The sequence below is a fragment of the Danio rerio genome, chromosome 2 (assembly GCF_052040795.2).
Source record: "Danio rerio strain M-AB ecotype USA chromosome 2, GRCz13ab, whole genome shotgun sequence".
Taxonomy (NCBI): Eukaryota; Metazoa; Chordata; class Actinopteri; order Cypriniformes; family Danionidae; genus Danio; species Danio rerio.
In genome coordinates, this window is record NC_141022.1 from 27344584 (window position 1) to 27353957 (window position 9374).

The window sequence follows — 9374 nt, forward strand, 5'->3', positions numbered from 1 at the left end:
TGACATCAACTGCTATTGGATCAAATGGTAGGTGGCAAAATTACGAATTTAGGAGTGATAGGAGTGCTAGTTACATAATAATATAACTTTTCTAAGTAATGAGTAAAGTAACCTATTACTTGTAAAAATTAAGTAGTGATATTTAAGTTACTTTTTTTAATTTAAAAAAAATAAATTAGCTTTAAAAAAATTAATTGCTGAATTAAAATTGGTCACAATGAATCACACAGTCAATGAGAGAATGTGTTCATTATTTTCCTTCAGCTTAGTCCCTTATTTATCATAGGTTGCCACAGTGTAATGAACTGCCAACTATTCCAGCATTTGTTTTACACAGTACGGGGAAAATGTTTGGTACATTCACAAGTTAGCATTGTTCATAATATTGAGTCCTTTTAAGATGGAGTTTAAGAAAAGTGTTCGGTGCATATAGAGAGAAGAACGTTTCTACAGGTGGTTTGTTAAGCCCACTCCCTTGATTTTCTACAGATACTGCATGGAGTGATTGTAAATAAGTGTCTGGTGCATAGTTAGATAAAAGAGTGTGTTTTCTACATGTGGTTTGTCATGCCCACTCACCTGTAGCACACTCAGAATTGCATAATGCTTTGAGGTTTCTATGTGGTGTGGTAGGGAGGAGAGGAGCTACTGGTTTTGAGACCTGGATTTGTGGATAAGATTTCAGCGGGGGGTAAGATGATTGGAATACTCAACATTCTTCCTGATATCAAAAGCTGGAAGAAACTGTGGAAGGGATGGAAGTCTTTCGCAATACTGATAGCTTTGCTGGAACACAGTGAAAGGAAAGGGTCCTGAATGGAGGGGAGAGGGGCACAGATGATCTTCTCATCTGTGTTCACTGTTCGCTGGAGGGTTTTGTGGTCAGCAGAACTGCAGTTACCATACAAGACAGTGATGCAGCTGGTCATCACACTCTCAATGGTTTCCCGTGTAGAAGGTGGTGTGGATGGGTCAACACAATCTCACGGCAATTTGTAACTTTTTGATTTAGTGGCTAATTCATATGAATTCATACGTTCTAATTCGTATTTACGATTTGCTCATCACCCAGTGATGGTTGGGGTTAGGGGTGACGCCTCCTTTTTAAAATCATACATTTTTGTACAACTGAACTCGTAATGTAAAATACTTCAGTTTCCTCATGAGATCAGGCTGGGATGAGTGGAGGAAGACTTGCCATTTTCAGCCAATGGCGAAAGTATATACCAGGGGTCATCAACCTTGTTCCTGAAGAGCTACCTTCCTGCAGCTTTCAGTTGCATTTCTGACCAAAGCTGACCAAACACACCTGTCTGTAATTATTAAGTACTGCTTCAGGTCCTAATTAGTTGGTTCAGGTGTGTTTGATCAGGGTTGGAGCTGAATTCTCCAGGAACAGGGTTGGTCACCCCTGGTATAGACGTTTTTATTCCTTCTTGGAGAGTGACACGGTATTGGTATTTAGGTGCCGACTCTGTCCACAAGCTGTTGATGGTCAGTGAGGGGTGGTCAATGGCATGTAGATGCAATGTAATTTAAATTCAACAAACGGACCATCAAAATAAAATGTGACCGAAATTTTCAACATCAAAAGTTGACAGAGCAGAAATCAAGATTCTATAATGCAATTCACAGCCATAGTTCATATGGAAAGCACAAAATACTGAAACTGTTCATTAACTGATATTTTTTACAGTGTGTTTGGCATTAACAACCATGCTAAAGTAACTCATTGTTAATATGTTTTATTCTATGTTTTAACTTCTTTACCACATCTACATAAATGCATTGAGTTGCTGCCATGTGATCGGCTGATATAAAACATCAGAAGTTACACAAATCACATGTAGATGGTTCTAATTAATTAAAATAAATTATATTGTTGATTAAGTAATTTCAATATTTGAATGTCTATTGGATGGCAGTGTAATTGTGTTTCAGTCCAAATAGGTTAGCAGAGTTCACTGCCCATGGCATTGTGGGCATGTTTTACAAATTAAATGTAGATTCTATTCATAGCTAAAATACTGTCCAGTTGTGTGGGTAATTTAACATTCATTTTCTTGTCAGTTTAGTATCTTTATTAATCCTGGTTCGCCACAGCGGAAATAACTGCCAACTTATCCAGCACGTTTTACACAGCAGATGCCCTTCCAGCTGCAACTCATCTCTGGGAAACACCCACACACACACACACACACACACTCTACGGACAATTTAGCCTACCCAAGTCGCCTACACAGGAAAATATGGGGACCCAAAACAACTCTATGGGTGTAAATTTCAACACTTTGAAAGTGTCTCATGGGGTCCACTCAAAAAAGAGTTAAATCAATACTTTCAAAAGGGTTGGCACATTGACACCGAAGTAAGGGTTAATTTTAACTATGGGCAGAGTTAAAATATGTAACTATATTTAACACCCCCTGGTGTAATATATTGTTATTTTATTCAACTCTCTTGAGTGTAAATATGGTAAAAAGGTCAAATAGACTGTAAATTACAAAAGAAAAAACATTTTATTTGTAAACATTCACCACTTCAACAATTCATTCAGTTTTTAAAATGCAACAATGTCAAATATGCTTTAAATGTTTTATTGGTACAGACAGTATCAACAAAATATGTATGACCAGTGCTCAAAAAGGCTGTTTCAGTCCTTTGGTCCAAACTTGATGTTTCATCAGAGCAATTTGAAAGTTCAATATAGCGTCACTCATAGTTTTCTTCTGACCACATAGTTTTCTTCTGAAATTACATTAAACAACTTGGCGTGCAAATCTTTCACTTTTGTTGTTTCCTTGGTCCTCCATATCAAACACAGCAGTTTAAATGAAGGTATAAATGCTGTAAACTTGTGTGAAAACAAACTGGAGCTAGGAAATCTCATCAAGCATGTCCTGTGAATGAAGTGCTTCCCAGCCACAGGATGACCTTTTTATCCATGACGATGTAGTAGCTGCTGATCGCTCGTCTGGTGGTTCCTGATGCACGGATATAGGGTGAAGCTCATCTAAGAACTCTTCAAGACTCCAGCATGACTAAGAAAAATGTTTGAAAACAAATTGCAATCAAATTCTATGATATATTTAAAAGAACATTTAAAGTAAATAAAACATACAAGAAATCTAAACTCACCTTTTGAAAATCTTCATGATGATCCACAACTTGACTCTCCCAGCTGGTTGAGGTGACAGGATATGGAAAAGTAGAAAAAACACATACATCACTGTTGGATCTCCAAAAACAATTAGGTTAACCACTATGACTAGATCTGGAAAAACAGGCAGCTGTCTGTCCAGAATCCTGAATTTAACACAACACTTGGAGCTAAATTTAGAGGATCTTAAAATCTTTTATATCATTTAGTGATGCTGACTTCCCCAAAATATTGGCCACAGTGTAAAAAATATTCATAAACTTCATAAACAACAGTTTTCTGTAAGCGTGTGCGTGCGTGCGTGCGTGTGTGTGTGTGTGCGCGTGCGCGCGTGTTTCTTTACCAGATTCAACTTGTTAGGCCCTTTCAGGTCCAGTATTGACGCCACCTTTACTGGAGTCTAGCAGATGTTTCAGGTCCAAATATAATCTAAAATATTAGGATAAGCAGAAGAGGAAAAAAAGTGCAAAGTAAAGAGCAAAACATTAAGTAACAGTTCACCCACAATACAAAACTTATCACCTTCATGTCATTCATTATTCTTTAATGCTCTAATACCCTCTTAGCTTATTGTGAAACAAATGCAGAACTTTATCAAACATACCCTCATTATTATCACCACATATGACCAAGAAGGTGTGCTTGGTCATTTCACCAACTCTGGAAATACATCATCCGTCTCTAATCAGCCACAGCACAGGGTCTTGTGTTATTGTATAGAGAACTGTGGCTGTTAAAAAAAAACAAAAAATTAGTATCTAACACATATGCATAACCTTTAGATAAAAAGGAGAGATGAACATCACAAAGTATGCCTCACACTTTTTCAGATATCTTTTGATTCAGATGTTGATTATTGATAATAAATCTACAAATCAAACCTGTATCATCATTAGGCTGCTCAAATATGAATCAGTTGATTAATTTTACAGACAGGTGGCTGTTTACAACGCACTTAATTGTCTTTAATAAAAAGGAAATGTTGTGTACAGTACATGCTAAGTTTAGCCTATAGTTTTAAGCACAATATCAGGCGGGAGAAAAAGCTTGACTAAGATGTTCCTGACCACATAAATAGCCTAACTTACTAACGTCAGACATCCCGAGTTGGGAAAAGTAATTTTCGGGGGATACAGAGTTGATTTTCGGGAGGTAGCGGGAGAGATGAGTACCTAAAGAACAATGGGATGAGTTGCGCGCGACGTACCTAAAGAGCGGTGGGGGTGACTTGCGCGCGACGTACCTGAAGAGCTGGGAGGGATGCGGTGGAGAGGGGTGTGCAAAGTGTTTAATGACCGGGCGGGAGACGCGCGATTTCCGGGAGATTATCATTCATTTGCGGGCATCTACTTGGGCATCTGGGAGTCTCTGTGCATTTGCGGGATAACGTTAACGTTAGTCCCGCAACTTCCGGGAGACTTCTGTAACCTTAAAAGTCTGAGAAACTGCAAACGCGGTCATTTAAAGACATTAATGTTAACATTCCGACTTTAATGGTTGTCAACGCTTAATATAATTCAAGCGTACGTTATCACGCGAGTCTATCAACTAACGGTATATGGACGGCCAGGAATGAACCAGTTTAAAAGGGCCGCGGTGTTTAAAACAACCAAATTAACATACACGAATAACAAACAATCATATGTTTTAGTCAGGAAGCCTTTTACAAGTAAGCATATGTTCATTTACTCACCAGATATGTTTTAGAAACTCTCCAGAGCTTATGGAAACCGTCCTGTGTTGCTGTGGGCAGAGTAGGCTAACGTTAGGCTGCTCCGGGGATTCCCTCGCTAGTTTGCTTCGAATTAAAGGAGAAGTGTCGATTTTATTTTACAGATGGGTAACAACGCACAAAATGGCATTAGGCGTGACAGAAATGTGTTGAACATGTACATTTGATGTTTTTATGCACTATGTATGCGTGAGCATATATAAAAACATTCTTGAAAAGTGAATAGTAATGCAGTTAAGCTAGATACACAAACGACCATGAATGAACCGCAGAAGTTTAAAATTGTCACTCCATTCTAAAGTTATTAACTTAACAATATGTTTACAACTGTATTTCCTTAGAGAAAGTCAGTAAAATACCAACATTTAGGTAGTTTGACTCACCAGTTGCTGTTCTAAACCTCAGATGGAAAATGGCGTCTGGAAAATTCTTCAGTGACTGGGGCTGCATGGATTCCCGGATGTTGGAAATAACACCACCAAGTGTTGAAAACTTAACTCCTTGATTTCGCACTGAATAAAATCAATTCTAACTCTTATTATATTCATTTATCAAAAGTTAACTCTTTAACGTCAACACTTTACTCTGAAATGCTTCAACACCGAGAATTTAACTCAGATGAATTTGCTGTGTATACTGCACAGGCACGTGCACACATAGGGCTCAACCTGTGCAGTGCACATGCCCTTTTTAGTCTTGGATAGAAAGTGCCCTTCCAAAATGATCAAAAGTGCCCCCGCGACGCGACACACCCTCTGTCCCACCCTTCAGTGCTCAACACTGTGTCAGACAACACTGCTCTCGAGTACGACGACAACGCGCACGACAACGACAACAACAACAACAACAACCCCCCACCCCCCACCTTTAAAAAATTTTTATCTTGCACATGCCCTTTTGACGGTCTCTGCACGGGCCTGATACTGCAGGTCTTTGGATTGTAGGGGAAACCGGAGCAAACCCACTTTAACGCAGGGAGAACATGCAAACTCCACAGAAAAACGCCAACTGAGCCGATGTTCAACCCAGAGACCTTCTTGCTGTGAGGCGACAACACTACCTACTGCGCCACCTGGTAATTTAACAATTGGAGATTAATTTAGCATTTTAGAATCTTAAGATAATATGTATATTTAGATGAGAAAGTATAAACTATTGCTTGTCAAGTCAGTTACTGGCAAATTAGTAAATGTTTAGAAATAACAATAAATCATAGCAGAAAATAAAACTGAGCACTGACATATACCACACTTAAAACTAATGTGACATTTCAAAGTGCATAACAAAGCAACTGCATCTTCACAGAATCATCCACTTCAGCAATAAAAAATAAATAAATAAATGAACATAAGCATTTACTATTATTGTCACGTTAGGCATGATTAAAACAGCAAAAACGGGAACAAAAGATAGCAGATTCAAGTGCAGATTTTAATATATTAAAGTGCAACAACAGTGAACAAAAATATCAAAGTGCAAAGTAACAAATAAACAACAAAAACAAGAAACTAAGACAGAAAAACATGAACTAGACTATAGCAAGATACGAGGCAAGATCCGGAACAACAACTAGGAAAACCAGACTTACTGGGAACAAGAAGGACAAACGACGCGATGACAAACAGTGGTTGAATGACTGAATATATAGTCCTGGTAATCATGGAGAATGGAGACAGCTGTGGTTGTAAATCAGTGTAGATGACAGACCGGGTGTGTGCGCGAAAGAATGTATGGAAATGTAGGCTGTTTCTCAATTCCAAGAACGCAGAGAACGGACTTGTGTTCTTGTGGAGACCGGTCTTGCCAGGTGTCCTCGGAAGAACGAACTCAGGAGACCGCGAGGGCAGAAAACGCGTCCTTTGAGAAATGGGATGCTGCGTTCTTCCTGATGGTCATGTGACCTTCACGCGTTTTAAATGGAAATTATTTAAACATTACAGCCTTCATACAACGATTTATTGTTTCCCCCCTCTTCAAAATATATACTTTGCATAAAAACATTTTAAATATACTCTGCACAATATAAATAAAACAAATTTTAATACGAATTTCATCAAACAAACACAATTAATGTGTTTATTCCTTTATTAAGATGTTCATGTTAATGTTTACCTTCACCGTTTCATTTAGGGAAACTCCTGAGGTAAATAAGTAATATCTCTGAACTTTAATAATAAATCTAAATAAAAAGCTGCGCTTCCCACCTCCAGTCGCAATGACTTCTGGGACTTCCAGAGCGAGCTCGCTGTTGAAGTCTGCATTGGTGCGTCCTCGATTTCAAGAACACATCCGGGAAGTTTCACGCGTCCTCCGTACTTGCGGTCTTGAGTATTGGAACTGAACTTAGGCAGCTGATGATGACGTTGCACGAGAACACGAGGACGCAAGACCGCTGAAGAACGCATATTGAGAAACAGCCGTAGTCTTTATGGGCGCTGTAGTTCCACTCAGTGTCCATTGAACTACCCTCAGGTGGTCACTGACAGATGTGACAATTATAATATCGAATTAACTAACTCAGTGGTTCTCAAATTTTTTTCATCAAGTACCACCTCAGAAAAAAACTGTCTCTCCAAGTACCACCAAAATTAGCAGTATTGAAATACAGTAGCGTAGTAGGCCCAGTAAAGCAGCTACAACTCTGCAAAGTTAAAAAACGTTGCAGATTACCTCGGATATATAGGCTATATGTCATATATAGCAGATTATATACATCATTTTTGATAAATTTTGAAATGTGTATAGCATGTACAAGGCATATTTCATTCCTCCGTGTACCACTAGAAGGAAGCCTGTGTACCACTAGTGGTACACGTACCACAGTTTGAGAACCACTGAACTAACTAATGTAATATACTGAACTTTATCTCAAATTAAACTCATGATTTATGTAAAGTAAAACAGTATATAATAGTAATTTAAAGTAAATGTAGATTTTTTTAACTAAATGCACTCTAAGAAATAAACCTTTTGAAAAGGAACAAATTTGTACAAAAAGGTGCATATTAATACATCAAGGGTACATATTAGTATAAAAAAAAATACAAATGTGTTCCTTTTAAAATTTGTAGGTACTAATAAATAATTTTGAGGTACCAATATGAACCATAAAGTACAAATGTGTAACTTTTTAAAAGGTACCACCCCAGTGACAGCTCGTGCACCTTTATTTCTGAGAGTGTAGTAAATATAGTATAGTAAATTCATGAGGGGTCACCACAGCGAAATAAACCGCCAACTTATCCAGCATATGTTTTACACTGAGGATACCCTTCCAGCTGCAACCCAATAACAGGAAACACCCATACACACTCACTCATACACTATGGCCAATTTAGACTTTGGACTTCGGGGAACTTTGGACTCCATGCAAACACGGCTGAAAATGCAAACTCTACACAGGGTCAGCTGACCCAGCCGGGACTCGAACCAGTGACCTATTTGCTGTGGGGCGACAGTATTAAATAGTCATGAGACGATAACCGTTTTCAAGGTATACCGCGGTTTGGAAAGGTCAAGATTTTGAAACCGCCAACATTTTCTGTTGTACCGTTCCTAAGGTATTTGTAAGAGTTTTTTGTTTTTTTTGTTTTTTAGGACAAAAGTATCTACATATTTACATGATCTCCAAAGATGCCATTTTAAATGGTAAAGTAATCTGTGTTTTTAGTGAAGATGGATAAAGTCAACGATATAGCCTGACATGTTTACTGCTCCAAAATATAGTACATGTTTCTCAAAATGAAAAATATTGTGTTCAATAGGGGAAAAGTTTTTTTTTTTTTACCCAGGCATTTACAAATAATATATTTTAAAGCAGCAATCATAATACTGTGAAAACATGATGTTATCATAGCACCGGAATCTTATTCCAGCCTATGCCTGGTGCTAACCACTGAGCCACCTTGTCACACCTAAAACAACTAAAATAATATAAACAAATGACTATGTTATACTACAAAACTACAAAACATCACAGTTTACTGCAGTGAAAAATGTAAATTACAGTGTTACAATTGATCAGTTATCTGTATACTAAAGTGTTCTATTTAATAAAATGTTGTAAATGCTAACAATACAGCACAATACACTTTATTATGGTTCAAAAGCATTTTATTTACTATTTGTTTGTGCTGTGAGAAAATGCAGCGCGATTTTTAAAAATGTGTTTGCTTTGTGCAAATTGCAGCACGTGTGCTGTCAAAAAAATACAAATCTTTCCTTACTGCCGTTTTTTGTAATTGCATGCGTTTTCTCAAATTGAAGCACGTTAAGCTCTCTCTCAGCCACCGTAGACATAGCCTACAAACAATGACAAAAGGTGTAAAATAATATTTACAAAGCCTTGATATTTTAGAAAAAGATCACCATAAGCTTAAAGGAACTTGTTGTTTTTCTTCTTTTCAATAAGCTTGATATTTAACAATCAGTGAAATATAAGCTAGGAAAATATTAGATCTTTGTATTGTCTAAAAAATGTTT

At 37.6% G+C, this 9374-nt stretch overlaps 1 protein-coding gene and 1 long non-coding RNA gene across 3 annotated transcripts in view; one reads left to right on the top strand and one right to left on the bottom strand.

Annotated features, from left to right (window-relative positions):
• The window catches only part of csrnp1a (cysteine-serine-rich nuclear protein 1a), an 811199-nt gene that overhangs the window by 691022 nt on the left and 110803 nt on the right, over window positions 1–9374 (top strand). The window lies entirely within an intron of this gene.
• On the bottom strand, window positions 2501–3891 carry LOC147846352 (uncharacterized). 2 transcript variants are annotated; one of them, XR_015478489.1, is made up of 4 exons: window positions 3765–3891; window positions 3504–3589; window positions 3139–3181; window positions 2501–3041 (listed from the first exon to the last, which is right to left on the bottom strand). It is a non-coding gene; the product is annotated as an uncharacterized LOC147846352 (long non-coding RNA). The 2 variants fall into 2 exon arrangements; XR_015478488.1 differs by lacking the exon at window positions 3765–3891 and having other exon boundaries at window positions 3504–3613.